The sequence below is a fragment of the Pinus tabuliformis genome, chromosome 8, assembly GCF_031772625.1.
Source record: "Pinus tabuliformis cultivar Carrire ecotype Pingquan chromosome 8, CPIR1, whole genome shotgun sequence".
NCBI lineage: Eukaryota > Viridiplantae > Streptophyta > Pinopsida > Pinales > Pinaceae > Pinus > Pinus tabuliformis.
In genome coordinates, this window is record NC_142294.1 from 29,251,311 (window position 1) to 29,263,682 (window position 12,372).

The window sequence follows — 12,372 nt, forward strand, 5'->3', positions numbered from 1 at the left end:
ACGTAGCCCAAACTGGGTGAATCACGTATATCTGTGTCTCTCTTGTTTTATGCATTTTCTGTGTTTATATTTCTACAATATTTTATGTGTTCCATTGTTCTGTAATATATAATTTTATAACACATGCACCCCCTGTTCATCAATAATGTATCCTAGATACTGAACCCAGGTCATTCGAAAAGTGCATTTCTCAAAATTAGCACACAACTTGTGTTGCTGCAGTGTTTGGAGAACCTATCAGATGTGGTGGAGGTGCTCTTCCCAACTTTGGCTAAATATCAGGATGTCATCAAAGTATACCACTACAAATGAGTTGGTGAATGGCCGTAAGATGTCATCCATGAGCCCATGAAGGTTTCTGGAGCATTTGTCAACCCGAAAGGCATAACCAACCGTTCGAAAAGGCCCTCCTTGGCTTTGAAGGTAGTCTTCCACACATTGGAGGGTTCGATTGGTACCTGGTGATATCCATACTTCAAGTCGATCTTGCTAAAATATATTTCTCCCTTGATATGGTCCAAAAGGTCATTAATCCATAGGATTGGGTACCTATTCCAGACAATGATCTTGTTCATCACCTAATAGTCAATACAGAGACTCCAAGTCCCATCCTTCTTCTATACCAACATGATTGGGCTCCCACAGGGTGATGAACTCGGCCGAATGTGACCTTTCTGCAGCAGCTCCTGAATTTTCCTTTTGAATTCATCCTTCTCTAGAACAGAGCATTAATAGATTGGTTGATTATGTAACAACACACCTGGGGTCAGATCGATGGAGTGCTTGAATTGATAGTGTAGAGGCACCCCCGCGGGGGAGGTGAAGATGTCCTTGTACTCCTCCACGACCTTGTCCATCTATTGTTGTCATGTGGAGGGGCCTTGTCTAGAGGTCGTGGCCACTATCTTCTTCTTTCCTTGAGGGCATATCATCAGGAAAACAAATTTCCCAGTTTTTGAAATTATCTTACTGCACTGTTTTACAGTAACCAGAGAGATGGTGGTAGGCGGGGCTACCTTTGGTATCCTGTACAACATATTTCCTAATGTAACAATAACAATGTGAAGCCTTGACTCATACACAGCATGTCACCTCCACAAGTATGGTTGGCCTAATAATACATCACAAACATCAAGGGGAGCAATGCCACATAATACCTCATCTGTGAAGGGCTTGATGCTATATGGAAGGCGACAATGTTGGCTTACGCGCAGATCCTGTCCTTGGTGAAGCCACCTGATGGTGTATGGTTGTGGGTGTGTTGTGGTTGGTAAGCCCAGTCGCTTCATGACCTTTGATACAATGAGGTTCTTTTTGATTTCGCTATCGACAATGAACTGTAGCGGGGAACCCTTCACCCACATCAGGGTGTGGAAGAGCTGCTCTTCCTCCTCTGGATCTTCGGGTTCCCCCTTCTAGATCTTTATGGTGGCGTTGGGATCTACATCAATAATCTACTTCCCTTTGTCATTCCCCTTGTCGGGTTCTGACTCAGAGTTAGAACATGCATCTGATTCTGAAGCCTTCAGCTAGGCCACTGGTGATTGCTTGGCCTGACACTCGCTTGTGTTTTGGGTGGAGCTCTTATGGAACTCACACCACTTTCCCATGTCCTTCCTCAGTTTTGCAGTGTTGTCCTTTGCTTGTGGCCTTGGTGGGTTCTCCTGGGCCATCCCGCCTTATCTTTGTCCTTTGTTTTGCAGTTTGGGGGCACCTTTTCCTTGCTTTGGATTCACAAATCCAAAGTCTTGCTTCTTCTGTTTAAACTTCTGCTTGATCTTGACAGCGTATCGGTATGCCGTACCGAGCGAGGAGATGTCCAGGAACTCCATCTCATCTTGGATGTATCTATGTAGGAAGTCACGGTACTTGAGTACCAAATGTTTCTCAGAATCCTTGATGCCCAACTTCGTACGTAGGGTATGAAAAACATTGGTAAAATCTGGCACATCTTGGTCCCTTCCTTGCCGCATCGTGGTCCACTTTATGTATTTCTCCTCATAGTTTTCGACAGGGTAGTACTGCTCCTTGATTGTGTCCCAAAATGAATTCCAAGTGGGAGCGGCTAAAAACAGTGAGTTCATATTTTCATCCTTCTACTCACAATAGGTTTCCCACCAGTCCTTGACGTGGGGGGCGGCTTTGAGAAGAGAAAAAGTAATATTTTCTCGGCTGGAAAAATCATGAATAGAAAAATATCCTTGTAACAAATTCAACTATTTATCTACGACGTCTGCATCTATTTGGCCCTCAAATATGGAATGTCAAAGTTTACTTGTACCTTAAAAGGTGTGGAGCCTACAGAGTGGCTGCTGGATGTGGATGTGCTGCCGGTGGGCAACCGTGGAAGGATTTGGGCAAAGTTATCCATCTTCGCATTCCTTTGTTTCTCGAGGGCCTTGTTAAGAATTTTTTTGATAGGATCTCTTGCTCCCTCGTCTTTCTTTTCTTCCTCCATGGGAGGCCGTCGGGATTTACGAGGCTGGTCTTGCAAAGGTTCGACCAGTTCGAGCCCTAACTCCTCATATCCTGACCTCGTTGGGGACATGCAAAGAAAAATAGAGAAAGAGAAGATTGCTCTTATACCACTGTTACGAATTTAAACATGAACGTAATGAATTACAAATATAACCATAAATACAGAGATGCAACAGAAATAACACTTCCTTTGATTAATATCCAGGTGTGAAATATGCTTACAAACAGTATGGAAACGAGACTAGCTCGACAATGGTAGCTTATCTCTGAGAAGAGATGTAGTGGATACATGCCTCTGAATTGCATAACAATGAGGCTCAAGGGCCTTTTTATTATTTAACAATAAGAGGAAACTCTAAACAACCAAAACCCTAACCCAAGGAGATGTAACACCAAGAGTTTATGTGTCCCGTTAGGGTTAGTTGGGCAGCCAACTTCCCAGGGTCTTGACTTGGTCATATTATCTCTATTTGATGCACATGATATCCCATTGGAAATATCTCTCTGAGTAATACAAAAAAAAATACCTTTGAAAAGTTGTTGGCGGTAGATTGCCAAAAAAACGTCGTTTAGGGCCTAAAAACGTCTCTGGAAGTTTAGGACCTGAAAAACTACTAAAAATAGTAAACTGTGCTACACTTAAGGAAATTGAAAAATTAAAAGAAACAATGGTGGTATTCCAAGTGTAATTGGTGGGTGGCCACCAATATGCACCTGGATCATTCCTCCCCCATTAGGAAGCAATGGTCCCCATTGCGTTGAGTTCCTCCATGAGATGAGGAAACTTCTACTGAACTTGGTCCCTAGTGAGTCACTTGCCCTGGTGAAGGAGTTGGCCTGCTTTGATGACTTGATATAGTTGGATCTTCTCTTGGCGAGTGTTATTGATCTGCGTGTCCATGATCTGATCAGTTACAGCTTGTTCCATGCAGTCTAGATTTAACTCTATTGGTGTGAGTCGTTTTGGAATGTTAGATGTGTCTAGTAATGGTGGAAAGTATGGCCAAAGGCAATCGACATTAAAAACTGGGTGCATGCCAAGGAATGGGGGAATTATGAGCTCAAAAGAATTATCTCCTACAACCTTGGTGATGGTGTATGGCCCATATCGAAGTGGGCAAATCTTGCGGTGGGGCCCAACGAGGCGCTCCTTCTGCAAATGTAGCCAAACATTGTCGCCCACTTGGAACTTGTGTGGCACCCGATGCTGATCATGCTGCTGCTTCTACTTGGAATTAGATTTTTCCAATATGTCATGGACCTGTTGGCAAATATGTTGAATATGCTCAATGAATCTATTTGCCTTGTCAGCTTCGAATTGGACATGAGCTGAATATCCCTGAGTCGCTGCAACTGGTATAGCCACATCAATGGGACATAGTGGCTAGAATCCCAAGCCCACCTGAAAATGGTTGTGGCCATTCGAGCTGTGGAGAGCCCGGTTGTAGCTATGCTGGAAATAGGGGAGGCTCTCATCCCATGTGTGTGGATGCTTTGACTCTGTACATGCGCAGAATGTGTACAGTCATCCTGCTGATGACCTATGTTTGGCCATGAGTTTGGGGATGGAAAGCTATGGAATTAGTGAGCTTGGTGTCCAACATTTACCAGAGACAAGACAAAAATGTATTGAGGAACCTACTGTCCCGATATGAGATGATAGACTCTGGGATCCCAAAGTGTACCCACACTCATTCAAAGAAGAGTTTAGTAGTGGCTTCTACTGTGATACTCTTCTTGTAGGCTGCCATAATGGCCATCTTCAAGAACCTGTTGACGATCACAAAAACACAGTCGTTACCATGCTTAGTAGAAGAAAGGCCTGACATGTAATCCATAGAGATGGATTCCAAAATTCGACTAGGGGTAGGAAGCGGAGTATAGAGACCTTGCTTCTTGATGGTCGGTTTGGCAAGTAGGTAGTACATGATCTGATGTACTTCCCAACATCCTGTTGAAGATCTGGCCAATAGAAATACTTCTATAGTACTACCACTATTTTCTTGACCCCAAAATGCCCAACATCCTGAATGTAGTGCACCTCCCAAATCATATTCACACGCTCACTTGAAGGAACACAAAGGTGTCCCATATGGCATAACAGAGCATCTTGGAGGTAAAAACCTAGAACTTTCTAGCCCTCCAAGAGCATATGGTATGTGTGGCCAAATTTTAGGTCACTTTTGTGGAGAAGTGGCCAATCATAAGTCTCGTGCCCACAAGAGTTGAGCATGGTAGTTAACACCATGATCGGTGGCCACCTGAGGTAGTCTGCAGCATTATTTGTGTTATCCTTCTTGTCCTTGATATTCAAATGGAACTGTTGCAGGTATGTGGATCACTTTGGATGGTGATCATTCTTCAACTACCCTTGCATTTGTATGAACTACATTGGTCGTTGGTCTGTGTGGATGACCGTTTCCTTCCCCAAAATGTAATGCTTCCATTGTCGGTAGACCTACACAATGGAATACATCTCTTTATCATAAGTGGGATACTTCCAGACCGTGTATGAAAGTGTCTCACTATGATATGCCACTAGATGCCTCTGTTGAGTAAGGACTGCCCCAATAGCATAGTCAGAGACATCTGCCTCAATCTCAAATGGTTGTTGCAAGTTTGGTAATGTGAGCAGAGGCGATGTTTCAACTCTGCGAATGCCTTCTGTTGAGATTCAGACCAAAAGAATTTTTATTTTGCTCCTCCTTTGGTGACTTGACTCAAGGGCCAAGTGATATGAGAGAACCCCAACATGAACCTGCGGTAGAAATTGGCAAGACCCAGAAAACTCTAGAGTTCTGTCAGAGTGGTTGGGGTTGGCCAATCCTGAATGACTTGGATCTTGGCTGGATCCACATGAACCCCTCGTTCATCAATAATGTATCCAAGATACTGAACCTGGGTCATGCAAAAAGTGCATTTCTCCAAATTAGCACACAACTTTTGTTGCCGCAGTGTTTGGAGATACTGTCGGATGTGGTGGAGGTGCTCTTCCCAACTATGGCTAAAGATTAGGATGTCATCAAAGTATACCACTACAAATGAGTTGGTGAATGGCTGTAATATGTCATCCATGAGCCTCATGAAGGTTGTAGGAGCATTCGTTGACCCAAAAGGCATAACCAACGATTGGAAAAGGCCCTCCTTGGCTTTAAAGGCAGTCTTCCACACATTGGAGGGTTCGATTGTTACCTGGTGATATCCGGACTTCAATTTAATCTTGCTGAAATATTTTTCTCCCTTGAGTTGGTCCAGAAGGTCATTAATTCATAGGATCAAGTACCTATTCTGGATAGTGATCTTGTTCAGCGTCCGATAGTCAACATAGAGTCTCCAAGTCCTATCCTTCTTTTGTACTAACACGATCAGGCTCCCATAGGGCGATGAACTCGACCGAATGTGACCTTTCTGCAACAACTCCTGAATTTGCCTCTTAATTTCATCGTTCTATGGAATGGAGCATCGATAGATTATTACATTAGATAATGACGCACCTAGGGTAAGTTTGATGGAGTGCTTGACCTGACAGTGCAGAGGAAACCCTGCGGGGGAGGTGAAGATGTCCTCGTACTCCTCCACAACCTTGTCCATCTGTTGTTGTCATGTGGACGGGATTTGTCTAGAGGTCATGGCCACTATCTTCTTCTTTCCTTGAGGGCGTATGATCAGGAAAAAAAATTTCCTGGTTTTCGAAATTAGCTTACTACATTGTTTTACAGTAACCAGAGAGACGGCGGTAGGCAGGGATACCTCTGATACCCTGTACAACATATTTCCTAATGTATTAATAACAACATGAGGCCTTGACTCATACAAAAAATATCACCTCCACAAGTATGGTTGGCTTAATAATACATCACAAACATCAAGGGGAACAACATCACATAATACCTTGTCCGTGAAGGTCTTGATGCTGTATGGAAGGCGACATTGTTGGCTCACGTGCAGATCCTGTCCTTGGTGAAGCCACCCGATGGTGTATGGTTGTGGGTGTGTTGGGTGTGCTATGGCCGGTAAGCCCAACCGCTTCACGACCTCTACTGCAATGAGGTTCTTTTGGCTCCCGCTGTCGACAATGAACTATAGTGAGGAACCCTTCACCCACATTTGGGAGTGGAAGGGACACTCCTCCTCCTCCGGATATTCAGGTTCCTCCTTTTGGATCTTTGTGGTGGTGACAGTGGCATTGGGCTTTTCATCAATAATCTACTTCCGTTTGTCATTCCCCTTGACGAGTTCTGACTCAGAGTCAGAACATTCATCTAATTCTGAAGCCTTCAGCTTGGCCATCGGTGATTGCTTGGCCCGACACTCGCTTGTGTTGTGGGTGGAGATCATATGGAACTCACACCACTTTCCCATGTCCTTCTTCAGCTTTGTAGTGTTTTCCTTTGCTTTCAGCCTTGGTGGGTTGTCCTGGGATGTCCAGCCTTGGCTTTGTAATTTGTTCTGCAGTTTGGGGGCACCTTTCCCTTTCTTCAGCTTCACAGATCTAAAGTCTCGCTTCTTCTGTTTAAACTTTTTCTCAAGCTTAACGGTGTATTGGTACGCTGTGCCAAGTGAGGAGATGTCCAGGAACTCCATCTCATCTTGGATGTATCTATGTAGGCAGCCATGGTACTTGAGTACCAAATGTTTCTCATAATCCTTGATGCCCAACTTCGTGCCCAGGGTATGAAAAACATTGGTAAACTCTAGCACATCTTGGTCCCTTCCTTGCTGCAGCGTGGTCCACTTTATGTATTTCTCCTCATAGCTCTTGACAAGGTAGTACTGCTCCTTGATGGCGTCCCGGAATGAATTCGAAGTGGAAGCGGCTAAAAAAAATGAGTTCACATTTTCATCCTTCTGCTCACAATAGGTTTCCCACCAGTCCTTGACATGGGGGGCGTCTTTGAGAAGAGAAAAAGTAATATTTTCTCAGCTGGAAAAATCATGAACATAAAAATATCCTTCTAATAGATTCAACAATTTGTCTACAACGTCTGCATCTATTTGGCCGTCAAATATGGGAATGTCAAAGTTTACTTGTACCTTGAAAGGTGTGGAGCCTCTAGAGTGGATGTTGGATGTGGATGCGCTGCCAGTGGGCAACCGTTGAAGGATATGCACAAAGTTATTCATCATTGTGTTCCTTTGTTTCTTGAGGGCCTCCTCAAGCAATATTTTGATAAGATCTGCTGCTCCCTATTGGGTTGTGTTATATTCTTTCCACGACTAGCCCACGTAGTTAACTGGAAGAGTTAAAGGGGGGCGGAGCCCCCTTTCGTTGCACCGATTGTGTAGTGGGGCGGGGGGGGGGGTCACAAGGGGTTTGAGGGGCACCCGTAACCCCACTTTATGGGGTCCAGGGTAGCGCCCTAGGAAATTTTGGTTTTGGACCCTATGTTAGGTTGGGCGGACCCACCTATGGTTTTGTGCATGATTTTCGCACATGTTTTTTGGACGCGATGGTTTTCGGTCCATGATATTGGATGCTTCAGCATGTATAGATACTTATTATAACATTAAAAGGAACATAATGAAAAATCAAGCTGGTAGTCCCAGTTTTGGGATCCAGGGGAAATCTCTGTGTATATGTGTTTTATGTGTTATGCTCTCGCATTGTTTATTTTCTGTGTTTTAGAATTCGTATGCAGGTAATTTCTGTACGGGGTTAAAACCTACACTCCCTCCTCTTTCTTTTCTTCCTCCATGGGAGGTCGTCGGGATTTACAAGGATGGCCTTTTAAAGGTTCAACCAGTTCGAGCCTTAACTCATATTTCGACCTCGTTGGGGACATGCAAAGAAAAATAGAGAAAGAGAAGACTGCTCTGATACCAATAATCCGAATTTAAACATGAACGCAATGAATTACAAATGTAACCATAAATACAGAGATGCAGCAGAAATAACACTTCCTTTAATTAATATCAAATAATGAAACATGCTTACAAAATGTATGGAAACGAGACTAGCTCGACGATGGTAGCTTATCTTTGAGAAGAGATGTAGTGGCTACATGCCTCTGAACTGTGTTACAATGAGGCTCAAGGGAATTTTTCTTATTGAACAATAAGAGCAAACCCTAAACAACCAAAACCCTAACCCGAGGAGATGTAACACCAAGACTTTATGGGTCCCGTTGGGGTTAGTTGGGCACCCAACTTCCCAGGGCCATGACTTGGTCATATTATCTCCATTTGACGCACATGATACCCCTTTTGAAATATATCTCTGAGGACTACGACAGAAAAAATGAAATTCCAAAGGTTGTTGGCGAAACATTTCCAAAAAAACATTGTTTAGGACCTCAAAATGACTCCGGAAGTTTAGAACCTGAAAAACTGCTAAAAATAGTAAACTGTGCTTCAATTAAGGAAACTAAAAAATTGAAAGAAACAATGGTGGTGGTGCTTCTCCTTTGGTGACTTGACTCAAGTGCCAAGTGGTATGAGAGAACCCCAACACGAACTTGTGGTAGAAATTGGCAAGACCTAGAAAGCTTCGGAGCTCTGTCAGAGTGTTCGGGGCTGGCCAATCCTGAATGACTTGGATCTTGGCTGGATCCACATGCACCCCCCCATTCATCAATAATGTATCTGAGATACTGAACCTGGGTCATGAAAAAAGTGCATTTCTCCAAATTAGCACACAACTTGTGTTGCCGTAGTGTTTGGTGAGCCTGTCGGATGTGGTGGAGGTGCTCTTCCTAACTCTGGCTGAAGATCAAGATGTCATCCAAGTATAGCACTACAAATGAGTTGGTGAATGGCCTTAAGATGTCATCCATGAACCTCATGAAGGCTGCAAGATCATTCGTCAACTCAGAAGGCATAACCAACCATTCGAAAAGGCCCTCCTTGGCTTTGAAGGAAGTCTTCCACACATCGGAGGGTTTGATTGGTACCTGGTGATATCCGGAATTCAAGTTGACCTTGCTGAAATATTTTTCTCCCTTGAGGTGGTCCATAAGGTCATCAATCCATGGGATCAGGTACCTATTCTAGACATTGATCTTGTTCAACGCCCGATAGTCAATTCCGAGTCTCAAAGTCCCATCCTTCTTCTGTACCAACATGATCGGGCTACCACAGGGCGATGAACTCATCCGAATGTGACCTTTCTGCAATAGCTCCTAAAATTTCCTCTTGATTTCATCGTTCTCTAGAATAGAGCGTTGATAGATTAGTCCATTAGGTAACGACGCACCTGGGGTAAGATCGATGGTGTGCTTGACCTAACAGTGCAGAGGCACCCCTGTGGGGGAGGTGAAGATGTCCTCGTACTCCTCCACGACCTTGTCCATCTATTGTTGTCTTGTGGAGGGGCCTTGTCTGGAGGTCATGGCCACTGTCTTCTTCTTTCTTTGAGGGCATATCATCAGGAAAATGAATTTCCCAGTTTTTGAAATTTTCTTGCTGCATTGTTTTACAGTAACCAGAGAGATGGTGGTAGTCGGGGCTACGTGCGGTATCCTATACAACTTATTTCCTAATGTAACAATAACAACGCGAGGCCTTGACTCATATGTAACATGTCGCTTCCACAAGTATGCTTGGCCTAATAATACATCACAAACATCAAGGGGAGCAATGTCACATAATACCTCATCCATGAAGGGCTTGATGCTGTATGGAAGGTGTATTGTTGGCTCACGTGTAGGTCCCGTCCTTGGTGAAGCCACCTGATGGTGTATGGTTGTGGGTGTGCTGTGGTCGGTAAGCCCAACCGCTTCATGACCTCTGCTACAATGAGGTTCCTTTGGCTCTTATTGTCGATAATGAACTGTATCGAGGAACCCTTCACCCACATCTAGGAGTGGAAGAGACGCTCCTCCTCCTCTGTATCTTCGGGTTCCTCCTTCTGGATCTTTGTGGTTGCGATGGTGGCGTTGGGCTTTGCATCAATAATGTGCCTCCATTTGTCATTCCCCTTTGTATAAATTTTGAATAATATGACACATATTCACAGAGATTATCCTGATTATACACTTATAAGCGGAACATGCATAATACATAACCTCCTCTACGTTGATCATCAATTTACAGAAGCAGAAACATTCACAAGCGCACATAGAAGCATCAAACAAACTCATTAACACAGTATGTATCCCAGGGAAAGCATCTCACTAAAAACCCCACACTATCTGTATATTAATGATTGAATCATGTAACATTACAAAGTACAATGCTTATCACAAGAAATTCAGTACCAGCTCCACCTGCTACACACAATACAGCTCAGATCTGATCTCCAAATCTATTCCACTGCTTGCCTGCCTCTCCAGCTCAATACCTGCTCAAGAATTGATGAGAATGGTTTACCAAACTCGTATTTGACCTGCAAATAATCAGTCACACTGTGTTGGACGTGAGCACAGGCTACAATTCTTGATATTGGCCAATTCATTGGCATACTCAATCCCTCTGATTGTGCAAATCATCATGCACAACTATAGTCACAACTGATAGCAATCTGATCCTCTAACACCTGTCCCTGCTGAACTGAACATGCATTGACATGCAACTGAGTTAACTGATGTATTCTATAGTTTCATTATGAGTTAATAACTTGTGAATTAATTAATAACTAATTCACCCAACTCATCTCTAGTCTATTTGCCAGTTAGACTAAATACAACCAGTTTAATAAAGCTAAACTGAACACAACTCCATCAACTGCACCTCCAGTCCACTAAACTCAACTCACTTGAGTTCTAACTGAAGTCCTGCATGCAAATATTAGTCATCCCATAGGTAACCACGTATTTCCTTCTGGGATCTGCATGTACCACATCCGTAGCTCATCCTGAAGTGCTCCAAGAGAATAAGATCAAGTTTATAGTCCAAATATTATTATGAGACAATAATATTTGACTTTTCTATTTTTGACAGCTAGTCTAAAAATAGACTTTGATCACTCACACTGTGATCACCCACACTGTGGTCACCCACACTGTGGTCACCCACACTGTGATCACTCATACTATGGTCATCCATGCTGGGAGCAAAAATAGAACTTGTGCCATAATTTGCCTGCGGGCCCACTTAGTGAAGGTGACTCTTTTCACTAAGCTCCATCATCTTGTTGCAATCTCAACACTCCCTATCGACAAGATATGGATTATCAGCAACCCCTATCCTGCCTCGGTGGTACTCGAATTTTCTCCTGGTGAGAGCCTTCGTCAGAATATCAGCATCCTGATCCTCCGTTGGAATATATGAAAGCAACATGATCCTCCGCTGCACACAATCTCTGATATGATGGTACCTGATGTCAATATGCTTAGATCTATCATGAAATATAGGATTAGCCGAGAGTTTAATGCAACTCTGGTTATCACAGTAAATCACAGTAGGATCCAAATGAGAACCAAACAAACCAACCAGGATCTTCCTCATCCATATAGCCTCGCATGCAGCCAAACTTGCTGCCATATACTCGGCCTCCGCTGAACTGAGTGCCACGGATCTCTGCTTCCTGCTGTACCAAGAAACTGCTGTCGATCCAATATTGAAGACCCCTCCTGATGTGCTCTTTCTATCCGTTGGGCTCCCCGCCCAATCTACATCCGTGAAGCCACATAGCTTCACCTCATCCTCCTGTTTGTACCATAAACCATATCCTGATGTGCCTCTCAAGTAGCGAAATACATGCTTGCCCACCTTCCAGAAGAGCTTGGTAGGCTTAACCATAGCTTGTGAAAGCTGGTTAACTGCATAGCATATATCAGGTCGTGTATTGACCAAATACATCAGTGACCCCACCAACTATCAATAAACAGTGGCATCCACTTCTTCTCCCGAAGTGGCATCCTCCTTCCTCCAACCTCCAGGAAGAGGAGTATCAACAGGCTTGCAGCCATGCATGTTGAACTTCTCCAGTATCTTCCGAGCATACTTTCCCTGAGA